General features: G+C 47.2%; 1 pseudogene; it reads right to left on the bottom strand.

The window, feature by feature from the left end:
* Positions 1-4,219: 4,219 nt before the first annotated feature.
* On the bottom strand, positions 4,220-5,188 carry LOC144095442 (uncharacterized; annotated as a pseudogene).
* Between the last annotated feature and the right edge of the window lie 8,581 nt (positions 5,189-13,769).

Below are 13,769 nucleotides of genomic sequence, written 5' to 3'. Positions count from 1 at the left end.
TGAGAGAGTAACTTTTGAGGATAGTTAAACAGAATGGACTTGTACCAAATTAGCTCATTACTTGAGCTAGGTATAGCTGAGGTGCGAGTCAAGCCAAAAGGGAAAAGACGCAAACCCAAGAGTTGGTGGGATGAGGAGGTCAAGAAGGCGATAGAGAAACGTCAGCAAGCGTTCAGGAAGCACAGATATTCTAAGAAGAGGGGTGAACGAGAGGCTGAATTAGACAGAAAATGGGATACCTTCATAAAGTGTAGTTAGGGAAGGATCCTATTTGATTAATGAGAAAATTAGAAGCAAGGGTGCCCAATCGATGTCAAGAGTAAATAAAAAGGATAGAAAAGCAGCTCAGAAATTCTGGAACCATCTAAATACATTCAGTAATAAGACTAGGCTAGAGCAAAGGTTTGTTACAGATCAGGGTATTGAACTAGAAGGGGATGAAGTAATAAAACACATAGGAACAAGGATGACATAAAAATTTAATGAAAGAAATGTTGCACATATCTTATCGAATGAAAATAGATCGGTTACTCCAATTGGTTCACTTGAGCAAAGAGAGTGGCAGAGGGCAGAGAAGAAGGTTCCTGGTGGCACGTCGACAGCACCAGATGGTATTCCGATTAAGTTAATAAAGAAGCTAGGACCAAAATCCAAGCAAACATTAATACAGGTAGTGAACAAAATGATAGTGGATGCCAAAGCCCCGATGAATGGCGATTAAGTAGAATGAACATGATTATAAGGGAAAGGGGGAGAAAGCTGATGCAACTACCGTCCGATAACAGTGACAACTGTGGTTTACAGGGTGGTGATGCAGATTATAAAGGACAGACTGCAGGCTTGTGTGGAAAACGAGGGGGTGCTAGGGGAGCTACAAAATGGGTTCCAGAAACAAAGGAGGTTGGAGGACAAGCTGTTTTCATCGACGCAGTGTATAGAGATTGCTGAAAAGGAACACAGGCCCCTACGGCTAGCATTTCTGGATATTAAGAGAGCCTACGACAACGTTATTCAGGAGTATTCGTAGAACATACTAGGCACATGGGATGTTGAAGATGGAGAAATTAACCATTATATATATATATATATATATATATATATATATATATATATATATATATATATATATATTAAGAGTTAAAGAGTGCCAGGGCCTTTAGAGATACAGCGGGGGCTTAGACAAGGATGTCCCCTGTCTCCTTTGTTGTTCATGTTTTATCTGCAAGGATTCGAGACCAAACTAGAGAGGAGCTGTCTCGGCTTCAACCTTACTGTTTTAAAGTAAAGAGTATGGATTAAACAGTCATTATTTATTTATTTACATATACCGCAGCCCCGATGGGGCTATTGCAGGAGTGGGAGGAAGAGGAGAAAAAAAAAGAGGCAGAGAGGGACAACATATTCAGAAGTGAACACCATTAAAATACAGAACAGAAATGCAACAGACTAATCACAGATTTGAAACAACATTGAAAAATAGGTTTGGTTCCAGGGAGCGTATATCACCGGGTAAAGAATTCCATCGTTCGATAACACGAGGAAAAAAACTAAATTTGAACACATCAGTGCGCGCGTGATTGGGTGTTACATTCAATGGGTGGTAGCTCCTTGTAGATGAGGATGCTGAAAAATGCAAATACTCAGACAGTGAAGCAAAGCGGGATGAATTAACAATACCATGAAAATATTTTAAACACTCATTGTCGCGGCGGGTACAAAGGAGGGAAAGACCCATGGCAGGAAGAGTGGATGAAGGTGAAAAATTTCTGTCATACCGTCGGCAAATAAACCGTACTGCTTTCCTTTGGACGGATTCCAGCTTACTGATATCGGACTGTTTATGAGGATTCCAGATTATTGACCCATACTCGAAAAGTGGACGAATTAAAGCTTTGTATGTTACCAGTTTAGTTTCTTGGGGGGCAACACTAAGTGTACGTTTTAGATAACCGAGCCTCCGCATTGCATTATTGGATATTGTGTTAATATGCTTTGACCAGGACAAGTTAGAAGAAAAAAGACCTAAATATTTGTACTCGGACACTTGATTCAGAGAGTTATCTTTGAATGAGTAGGTGTAAGAAGATGGTATTGTGCGATTACAGAATGACATGTATACAGATTTACGAAAGTTTATTTGCATTTGTCATGTTTCACACCATGAGCAGAATGACACGAATGACTGATTTAGTTGCGCGTGATCATCAGGGGTGTTAATTGAACTGTATATCACACAATCGTCTGCATACAACCGAATTTTAGAAATAACATTTTCTGGCAAATCATTAATGTATAATAAGAACAACAGTGGTCCGAGCACGGATCCTTGTGGTACACCGGATGATACATTAACAGTTTCAGATGAACAGGAGTTGAAAGAAACATACTGTGTACGATTAGAAAGAAAGCTTGATATCCAGTCTACCAGTAACGGGTTTTTGAGTATTGCATTAAGTTTACAAAGAAGTTTGCTGTGGAGAACGGTGTCGAAAGCTTTAGAAAGGTCGATAAATAAAGCGTCGATTTGTGAGCCCGTGTCGAGGGAACTAGCAATGTCGTGCGTGAATTCTACAAGTTGTGAAATGGTACTGAGCCCGCGCCGAAACCCATGCTGAAATTTGCACAAGATATTGTTAGCTTCAAGAAATTCTGTAATGTGCTTATGAATGATATGTTCTAGTAATTTGCATGACTGTGAAGTTAACGATATGGGGCGATAGTTGGACAAGATTTGGGTGCTGCCAGCTTTAAACAGGGGAATAACTTTTGAAAGCTTCCAGGCTACGGGGACGGTTGCGGATGATAGCGATTTCTGGAAGATGGTAGTCAAATAGCGGCTGGTCCAAAGAGAGTAACGATGCAGAAATACATTAGGGATATCATCAGGACCACTACTTTTTTTCACATTTATGTTCAGAATGAGGTTCAGAACACCTTCGACGCTTCTTGAAATATCATCGACAGAACATTGACAGTTGCTAGGAAAAGTAATCATTTCAAGGTTATCTGTTGTAAATACCGACTGAAAATATGTGTTGAAACTAGTAGCTATAGCTAATGAGTCACAGACCGGCTTATCATCATTAATGAAGGTATTGGGACTAGTGCTCTGTGGCAATATGGATGCCCAAAATTTGCGGGGATTGTGTTTCATTAATTGCGGCAAGGAATTTCTGTAGTAAAAATCTTTTCCCGAGTGAACTTTGGCACGGAGTTCTTCTTTAGCGTCGCTGAACTGTTGCAAAAGTTCAGGGTTACCATTGCGCTTGGAAACGCGTAGTCTGGCAACACGGCGAGAAAGATGCAGTATGTCTCTTGTTATCCAGGACATACTGTGGTTTTGCTTTTTAGTTTTTAATGGAACAAAACGCTGAATACAGACCTTCACAATGTTCTCGAAAAATGTTACTAAAGAATTCACGTCACATGATATGCTGAGGTGCTGAAACTGTTCAAATGCGTCACTTAATAAATCCAGGATAGGCACGTCGTCTGCTCTACTGAAATCCGGAAATGTTGAATAAGTTAGTTTTGAGGAAGGAATAGAACATGGGATCGAAACAAGAACAGCGTTATGATCGGATATCCCCTCGACGACTTCGCATGTAAAATTCGTCGCGAAAAGAGAAGAGCTTAAAAACACCAGATCCAGTATTGCCGAAGACCTCGTGGACTTATCGACTATCTGTTTTAATCCAAATGACAAAGAAAAATTGACAAGTTCATTACTGATTGCAATGTCTTGACCAGTAATGGATAATGTATGCCATTGAATTCCGGGAAGATTGAAGTCTCCTAGAATAATTATATTTGGATTGTTGATATGATGAGAATGCAAGAAGTTACTTAAAGAATGCACGTGGTCTACGGAAGTGCCTGGTGGTCGATACACCACACCGATAACAAATGATTTGTTACCTACGTAGAGTTTGCACCAAGTTGACTCTATTTCGACAAGGACCGAAATTTCAACAAATTTCAGACTAGACTTAATGAAGAGAGCGACACCGCCTCCTTTCCCATGCTGCCTGTCCGCCCTAATTACAACGAAACCTGGAGGAGTTATTTCAGAGTCAATTATACCATCATGTAGCCACGTTTCGGTGACCGCAATGACATCAGGCGAATGAGTTAGGATTAAAGAGATAAAATTTGGAAGCTTGTTTACTAAACTTCTGGCATTGATGTTCAGAACACGAAGGTTGGCGGCAGTGTCCCGTCAGTCAGAATCTGCGGGCGGCTTGGCAGCAGTAGCATTAGCAGCAGCAGTGTCCGGGGGCGTTGATTTCGAATCTTTCACCAAACTTTTCTCAATATCATCCCAGTTGAACCGCACGCTATCAATAAACACGTGGTCATAACGCAAATGAACCTTCGAGCCACTGTCACGATGAGATCGCGTTGCATCCCATATTTTTTTCCGGATCAATCGAACGTGAGCAGAGAATCCTCGGATAAGCTAATGCCTGAATTTTTGAGCCTATGAGCATTTTTTAACGCTGGAGTTTTTTCCCGAAAGTCAAGTAGCTTAACGATGACAAGACGAGGGCGCCCTTCCTGCTTTCTACCTAGCCGATGATACCTTTCTTTTTTAGGACAATCCAACTGAAGGTTGTCGATGAATACCTTAGTCACCGCAATGAACAGAGCTTTGTTAGTTTCTTCATCTTCTTCAGCAAGACCGTGAAATATAAGATTGTTTCTGCGAGAACGGTTTTCCAGCTCATCGTTTCTTGAAGCAAGCTTGCTAACAACCTCAGAACGAATTCAACTGGCGTTGCACGGCCCCGTCGCTTGCGTCGCCGTTCGAGGTCGGCGAGCTTGACTCAAGAGCAGAGACTCGTGATTCAAGTGCCTCAAAACGAGAGTTCACTCTCTGCTGGAAACGTTTTATATCTGCAATATCTTCGGCCATTTTTCTCTGGCCCGCAAGCAATTCGGCAAGCATTTCATTAATAGCTGGCTGATTGGAAGTGGAGCAAGCGTCATCAGTGCTTGCTACTTGAACATTAACGGAAGAAGATGTAGAACGTGTGCCTGGTTTTGAACCGGGATTGCTGTGAGAGGGTCCAGGATTAGTTTCCACATCTCCGCTTAAGAGAACACTAGCAATGCAGTAAACAAGCTGTGAATACAACGATACAGACACATAACGAAAACCGCGATTGTGTGGGCGAGGAAACAGCATCAAAAATCTTTCATCAGAGCGGACGCAACGTGCGTTTTCAAGAAAACGTACCTGCGTGAAGAATAAGAAGCGGATCAGCATGCTGCCGCTTTCGCTGTCTCCTAGCCCACTGGCAGACCGCTGTGTAGGCATTGCTTTTATACGATCCGTGGGTGACGTCACAGAACTTGGCTTTAAGATGACCGGTAGATCGAAGATGACATCGTCGAAGGGAGATGCTCGGCCAGGTTGCGCAGTGGAGGGAACACCCGTGCTGTCTTTTACAGGAAAGGTAGGGCAGTCCACGCTCGCACAGAGGTCATCCACGTGTAGGATTGGTGATGGCGATGGAACTGAAGTCCGTAGCGCAAGGAAACAAGGCGCCGCTGTAGTCCCGACGAAGGCACCAGCGAGGCAGGCGCAGAACTGCGTGAAGAATAAGAAGCGGATCAGCACGCTGCCGCTTTCGCTGTCTCCTAGCCCACTGGCAGACGACTGTGTAGGCATTGCTTTTATACGATCCGTGGGTGACGTCACAGAACTTGGCTTTAAGATGACCGGTAGATCGAAGATGACATCGTCGAAGGGAGATGCTCGGCCAGGTTGCGCAGTGGAGGGAACACCCGTGCTGTCTTTTACAGGAAAGGTAGGGCAGTCCACGCTCGCACAGAGGTCATCCACGTGTAGGATTGGTGATGGCGATGGAACTGAAGTCCGTAGCGCAAGGAAACAAGGCGCCGCTGTAGTCCCGACGAAGGCACCAGCGAGGCAGGCGCAGAACTGCGTGAAGAATAAGAAGCGGATCAGCATGCTGCCGCTTTCGCTGTCTCCTAGCCCACTGGCAGACCGCTGTGTAGGCATTGCTTTTATACGATCCGTGGGTGACGTCACAGAACTTGGCTTTAAGATGACCGGTAGATCGAAGATGACATCGTCGAAGGGAGATGCTCGGCCAGGTTGCGCAGTGGAGGGAACACCCGTGCTGTCTTTTACAGGAAAGGTAGGGCAGTCCACGCTCGCACAGAGGTCATCCACGTGTAGGATTGGTGATGGCGATGGAACTGAAGTCCGTAGCGCAAGGAAACAAGGCGCCGCTGTAGTCCCGACGAAGGCACCAGCGAGGCAGGCGCAGAACTGCGTGAAGAATAAGAAGCGGATCAGCATGCTGCCGCTTTCGCTGTCTCCTAGCCCACTGGCAGACCGCTGTGTAGGCATTGCTTTTATACGATCCGTGGGTGACGTCACAGAACTTGGCTTTAAGATGACCGGTAGATCGAAGATGACATCGTCGAAGGGAGATGCTCGGCCAGGTTGCGCAGTGGAGGGAACACCCGTGCTGTCTTTTACAGGAAAGGTAGGGCAGTCCACGCTCGCACAGAGGTCATCCACGTGTAGGATTGGTGATGGCGATGGAACTGAAGTCCGTAGCGCAAGGAAACAAGGCGCCGCTGTAGTCCCGACGAAGGCACCAGCGAGGCAGGCGCAGAACTGCGTGAAGAATATGATGTGGATGATATAGTGCTAATGGCTGACAACAAGGAAGATTTGCAGAAGTTCGGAGACATTTGTAGTACAGAAGGAGATAGATTAGGTTTCATGTTTTGTGGCGAAAAATCGGCAGTCATGATATTTAATGACAAGGGCGGCGAGCATCGAATACAGAAGTTCACGCTAGAAGTAGTGGATGAGTACAAGTATCTTGGGTTGTGGATAAATAACGGTGCTGAGTATCTGATAGAGCATGAAAAACGTGTAATGGAATAAAGCTAGTAGGAATGCAGCTGTCATGAAAAATAGGGCACTGTAGAATTACAATAGGTATTAAGTGGTAAGAAGGGTCTAGAAAGGGGTGCTGACTCCTAGCTTGACTTTCGCCAGTGCGGTCCTGTGCATGACACCAGATCTTCAAGGAAGCTTAGAAATCAAACAACGCGGCATAGAAACGCTAGCTTTGGGAGCACATGGCAATACACCAAATCAGGGGGTACAGGTGATATGGGATGGGCGTCGTTCGAGAGCAGAGAAGCTAGCAGTAAGATAGCATTTGAGGAGCGATTTGAGGAGCGGAAAAGCAGGGGGCTAGGGAAGTTTTCAGATACCTGTACATAAGGAATGTTGCCATGAAATAGGTAAAGCGAACTAGAAAGTTGACAAGCAATTATCGGTTAAGAAAAAGGTTAAAGAAACAGAGAGAGTTCTGTGGAAAACAGGGATGCTGACGAAATCTGCACTGGGAACATACAGGATCTTTAAGCAGGAAATTGTCGAAGAAAATATCTGTGATAATTGTAGGGGAAGCTCTTTGTTGTTTGAGGCCAGGACGGGAGTTTTGCGGACTAAGACATATACAGTCAGGTACCACGAGATAGACACGTTGTTCGTTGAGTGCGGAGAAGAGGAGGAAACGGCTGAACACTTGATACTTTTCTGTAAAGGGCTTCCCCCTACAGTGGAAAGCAGCGGGGCTGATTTATCCTAAGCATTGGGGTTTAAGGACAGTGAAGGAAAAGTAGATTTTAACCGGGTAGAAGTAACCAAGCGACCGTTATGGGAATGGTGGCTAAAATCAAGACAAGCGTAAAATTTCACGTCATGGCTAGGTGGCTCGAACCACCACCCGATTTAAAGGGTTCAGCGTTGTCCGTCCATCCGTCCGTCCGTCCGTCCGTCCGTCCGTCCATCCATCCATCCATCCATCCATCCATCCATCCATCCATCCATCCATCCATCCATCCGTCCGTCCGTCCGTCCATCCGTCCGTCCGTCCGTCCGTCCGTCCGTCCGTCCGTCCGTCCGTCCGTCCGTCCGTCCGTCCGTCCGTCCGTCCGTCCATCCATCCATCCATCCATCCATCCATCCATCCATCCATCCATCCATCCATCCATCCATCCATCCATCCATCCATCATCACCTTGCTAGCGGAAAGGCTAGCCTGATCCGCACGGGCAGTGATCCTTTTCGGCCACGCATTTTCCACTTCGCATGCACAGCTTCTCAACGTAAAACCGCAATACATATCTGTTAGTACGCCTCCAGTATGCTAAATTTATCGAAATGGCGTCACGTCTGGCAAAATTGCTGGATTTAGCTTAACCGGGCAACGGTAGACAGCGTCGATTAGCCGCTTTTCTTGCCATATCTGTGTACGCCATGAGCAGACGACGAGCGGCGACGTGGTGGCCGTCGCGTGGGAACGAGGCACCATTTCGGCAACCGCGGATTTCGCTCGCTATTGCCGCCGAATGCCCAAGTGTGAACGCGTCTTTAGGGTTGTTTGACGGCGGAACGAATTACTGGCCCGTTAACCCTACTCTTTGATCCAGGACCTTTTTCCCAAGCATTTCGCCCCAGATGATATGGCCGAGCACCAGGACAGGAGAAACGTTGCACCCATTAGTAGACCAGTGTATGCCGGGCGGCACTGGGGATCGAACCCCGCACCTCCCGAATGCGAGGCGGATGCTCTGCTACATTACCATCGCTTTGGTGAGCGTTTAATCCGTACGGATGTGAATGTTCAACGCTGCATTCAGTGTTTTTTTTTTAAGTGAAAATTTCTCCATTTGGAGTCGTTTGTTGCCCACATTCGACGGGAATTTTACGCACGCTGCCTTTCCCGTTAGGAATGTGCGGGGACAGTGACAGCTCCGGCAGCGTTGTGCGCGTCGTCACGGAGTGGCTGTATGCCTTCTTCTTCGCCACCTGTCGAGCGCAAAACTAAATAGACCCATTGCTCTATTATGGGCTGGAACCGCACCTTCGGAAATTCTCGAATACGGAAATCTTACGGGTTACTAACGCGGCATTATTAGAAGACAAACGCGAGTGCTCGATTCTACGCGTTCGTCCCCAGAAGCAATTTTGCGTTCTATTTTATTTTAGCCAGGTAGTGCCGCGCAATGACCGAACACTCCGCTTGCGCTACCTTGGATGATTAACAACTGGGCTCCCCACCTCTGCTGTTGTGTGCAAAGTGTTGTGCGCGTGTGTTTTTCTTTTCTTTATTGACTCTGCACGCGGCAAACTTCAACGAATGTACTGTTATGTAAATAGGGCATTTATCACATCTCCTTCAATCCCTTGTTACTTTCGGTTATTAATTTAAATAACCTAATCAGCATCGCTTTTTTATCTCCAAAAATTTTTTTACGATTTCTCCGTCAATGTATGTGCCATGGCCAATCCCCCGCAGTCGTTGGGCGTCATTAACTATACTTGAGGACAACAGCAACAACAACAATAATAGGCGCATCCGTCATGTTTCGCTACAATGGCTAGGAAATGAAAAGGAACCACCCTGGCGACATATGGCGACGGCACACGTAGCGAGTCATAGTAAACATTCAGGGAACGTCTGCTGGATGATGCGATAAGGACCATGATAGTCTGTGCGGAATTTCGACGGCAACGCGGCCGTCTAGGATGAGTTTCAGAGCTAGACTAGCCATTCAGTACAGGAAAAGTTTAGCGTCAGGTTTGTCGTGTCCATGGTTATGGAGGCCTTGGGATTTTGAGTTAAAAAACGGGTCAGCTGACGACATTTTTTTAAGACGCTTTACCACTTCACTTCTGATTGGATAGTGTCCGTATCGCAGGGTGGCTGACTCCTATACAGTCGGAAGAAAGAGGAAAATCTATCGTTTGGCTTCGTGACAGTGCCGTACGCGTACGTCACGAAAGGTAACGTAGGATTGTAGCTTACCTTGGTACGACGAAGGATGCGACATCCGACGAGGAGTGCTTCAACGACGTGGAATAGAAAGACACGTCCACTATCACTAAGCGACTCGCTGAGCGCGCCGTGTCGATGCACAAAACGATGCAGTGAGAAGATGGCAACTACGCGGGAAGTACCAACGGGAAAGGGCTGTGGTTTCGGCATACCAGATGAGATGGCCGGCGATTGTCAAGCGGCTCCTAGAGACCGTGCAGGTCAATGGACCGTAGAGGTCAACGCTAACAAGACAGAATGGGCGTGTATGGTATGGAAGTTGCTGCAAGGGGTCAGTCAGACGTCGCGCGGCGGGAGACTTCCGGAGCTAACAGGTGAGGCAGGATGAGGCGTACTGGAGAATATAACCGTACATTACGCGCGAATAGTAACGCCGAGAAATCCTTTTGTATGTTTTAAAAACTCTAGCATGTGCACATTGAGGATCGGCATGGAATACAGCACAAATGTCAAACTGCAAATGGCGAGAAATCCCTGAGAGCCACCGGCGAACATCAGGAATGTAGGTGGGCCTTGGAGATGGCGGTCCCGGAGTGCGAAATTTGGAACTTCGCGGCGCTGTGCGCGAGAATGTTCAGCCGCTGGTAATGTGGAGACAACGCTGATGACTGACGCATGCCATCGGTCTTTCCGCTGCTCCTTAGGCGTACCAGCGACGGTAAGAAGTTAGAGAACGAGATTTGCGGCCGAGGAGCTTGCAGCATTGCTGTGAAGCGGAGCGCGAGACTGAGCACCGGCGCTCCTGTTATTTCGACTAGGTTGGTAGCTTGCACAGATGTCAATCTTGAATGCAGAGAGCCCGGCGGGCGAAGCGACCGGACGGCTCTTTATAAGACGACCGACAGCAAAGCACGCGATGACCCATGACGACATTAAACTAACTGGCGGCCGTATGTATATGCGTGCGTGCGTGCGTGCGAGTGCGAGTGCGAGAGTGTGTGTGTGTGTGTGTGTGTGTGTGTGTGTGTGTGTGTGTGTGTGTGTGTGTGTGTGTGTGTGTGTGTGTGTGTGTGTGTGTGTGTGTGTGTGTGTGTGTGTGTGTGTGTGTGTGTGTGTGTGTGTGTGTGTGTGTGTGTGTGTGTGTGTGTGTGTGTGTGTGTGTGAGTGTGAGTGTGAGTGTGTGTGTGGGGGGGGAACTATCATTAACACCCAAACGACAGCTTAACATTCCTCCCTAAGAGAGTAGTTAAATTCAGCTTTGGTTAGCGCCCGACTGGCGTACGAGACGACGCATTCCTAAGATTCACGTTTAAGCTGAGCCAAGGCAACTCCGGAGGTCGAAGCCATTCGCGTCAATTTTTACCTCGCTAAGTGTTGCTGGTTCATAGTACAGGAGTACTGACGGTGAAGTCAGCCAACGGTTCCTCGCGTTCGGCGGACCAAGCAGACAGGTCACGTGGTGCTTCCAAGCAGCTTCGTCACGGGCGCAGTGATCCACACAGAACTGCGGACGAAGCGATGGAAATGGGAACACAAAGCTAATAAGTTGCTCGATCGAAGTCGTTTTTGGAAACTACGCAAGAGCACGGAGCTTGGTCGGGCCATTGAAATAGCTTTGCTTAGAGACGATGTGGCCCAAGATTATCAACTGCCTGGCTCCGCAGTGGCACTTCTCAGATTTAGCTGCCGGTCGGCGTCGGTTAGGCACGCCGAAAATTGCTGTAGACGCGCGAGTTGGAAGCGGAAATCGTTGGGAAAGACATGGATGCTGTCTAGTAACAATTGTTGCGCGGCTAGTTGGTGCATAGTTCTATGTACAAATGTTAGCGCAAAAATAACAATCACAAGAAGGGTGGACAAGACAACGCGCTTTTACTGACAACTGATTTTTTATTGAAAGAAACACATAATATATAGGTCCACCGTCACACCACCTATCAGCTGCAGCAAACGTCAGAAATGTGAGTAGGGTCATAAAAGCGATAAAAGAAAAAAAAACTCTAAAACATGAATTAATTAAAAACAATAAGATCAGAGAAAGAACAATAACAGGCATGACACGTGGTGTAAAGGGCCAAAGAAACATGACTGATTATTTGGATCTGAAAGAATGACGACCAACCAAAAAGCATTAAACGTAAAAATCGAGAACAAAGCACGTCAGAGAAGGAAACCATCTAAAAGGCTTTGTGCACTCAACCTTTCAGATTACATTGGAAAAAACCACAGCACCTCTACACGTGTTCCTATCAGGAAAACTTTCCTAAAAAGGCTTCTTCGCTTTTATACAAGAATATAGAAGCATCGCTAACCGCACTCCGGCCCGTTTTCCTAATTAAAAAGGCTTCTTTTAATTCGCGGGACACTCGCTCCCGGCCTCTATACCTAAAACTACAGTTCTTTCAAGAATGGGCCCGCAGGTGCTTTGTTCACAGTCCTTTGTTCACAAGTAGCAGAGGAACGCGGGCCACTTGAGCTTGCGTAAGACGTTTTCCATCATCCATTAGAAAGTGTCTAACGCTTTACAGAGGCCGATTGACATTACAGTAAACCCGCAAAGACCGTTGGATGTAACGAATGTCTTCTTATCTCGGTCAGAGGCGGCCATCGGCACATGAGCCGCCGCGGTGGCTCAGTGCCTATGGCGCTCGGCTGCTGGCCCTAAAGACACGGGCTCGGTCCTGGCTGCGGCGGTCGAATTTCGATGGAGGCGAAATTCAAGAGACCCGTGTACTGTGCACGATGTCAGTGCACGTTAAGGAACCCCAGGTGGCCGCAATTTCCGGAGCCCTCATAGCCGGAGTCTCTTTGGGACGTTAAACCCCTTTAAACCACAAACCATAAACCATCAGCACAAGCCAGTAGCCAGCACTTAAGTCAGGGGATGCAAAGTGCTCTGTGCTTTGAAGACAATCAAGATAAACGGTGCAGAGGGTGATTGTCCCTATGCCTAACATGGTAGAGGCGGCGCTAATCGACTCGTAATATGATAAAACTCTCTTCTTACCAGTGCCAGCGGAGAATATCAAGGGCTTTGAGGGGGACGTGCGACACCACGGTGCAGAACGTTCTCATTTGCTCACAAATCACATGACGCTCGGCCGCAGAGACAAGATATGGCCGCTGTCGAAAAGGCAGGTGAGGACCGACCAATACCACCTAGTCTAGGTGGTATTGGACCGACCGGTCTCAGCGCGATGAGGGGCAGTTGACGTCTGTACTAAAGGCATCTGGGAAGCTGCTCACGGTGGGTCGATGGAAGCTTGTCGTCAGGCAACGTATCAAACACGGAATCCGAATGCGGAGGGTTCACAGTGGAATTGTATGCAGTCTCGCGAACTTTGAGGTGGGAGAGCAAGTAGGAAGTTTGAATGGAGTCCAGCGACCCACCACGCCGAATGGTAAGTGGTCATGGGGGCGGATTGTAAACCACTATCTTCGTAAGACTTCTTGTGGACATCAAGGACAGCATACAACTGCGGCAGGTTCTTGCGGCGGGCAAAGGAAGCAGACGACGTAACTAAAACGGTGACATGGCAGGACACGAGAGAGTAACAAGCGTTCAAGATTCCGGAGAAACTTCGGCTTCATCAGCGACGGTGAGCTCCTGCATCCAGGTGGAAAGGATTTCTGCTCTTAGTTCGCCACGCAGCGCATAAAATTCCACCTCAGCGCAGGCGCAATCAATCACGTATTACGTTACATTGCGACAAGAATTTCCACCGCAGAAGCAGGTCACGAGACCAGAACGACAGGACCGAGAACTGAACTGTGTATAAAGTATCGTCAAATGACGGCCCGCTCTGCGCGTTCAGTCAAAGGTGCAGTTCGCTCATGACTGACAGGGCGCTGCGACAGACCGCGAAATGACGCTGCTACTGCGCGCAGTGAGCGGCATAGCCTTTCATGAGTCATGCAAACCACAAAAGC

The sequence above is a fragment of the Amblyomma americanum genome, chromosome 6 (assembly GCF_052857255.1).
Source record: "Amblyomma americanum isolate KBUSLIRL-KWMA chromosome 6, ASM5285725v1, whole genome shotgun sequence".
In the NCBI taxonomy this organism is placed as follows: Eukaryota; Metazoa; Arthropoda; class Arachnida; order Ixodida; family Ixodidae; genus Amblyomma; species Amblyomma americanum.
Note: the sequence above shows the minus strand (reverse complement) of the source record. Positions and strands in the feature narration are given on the sequence as shown.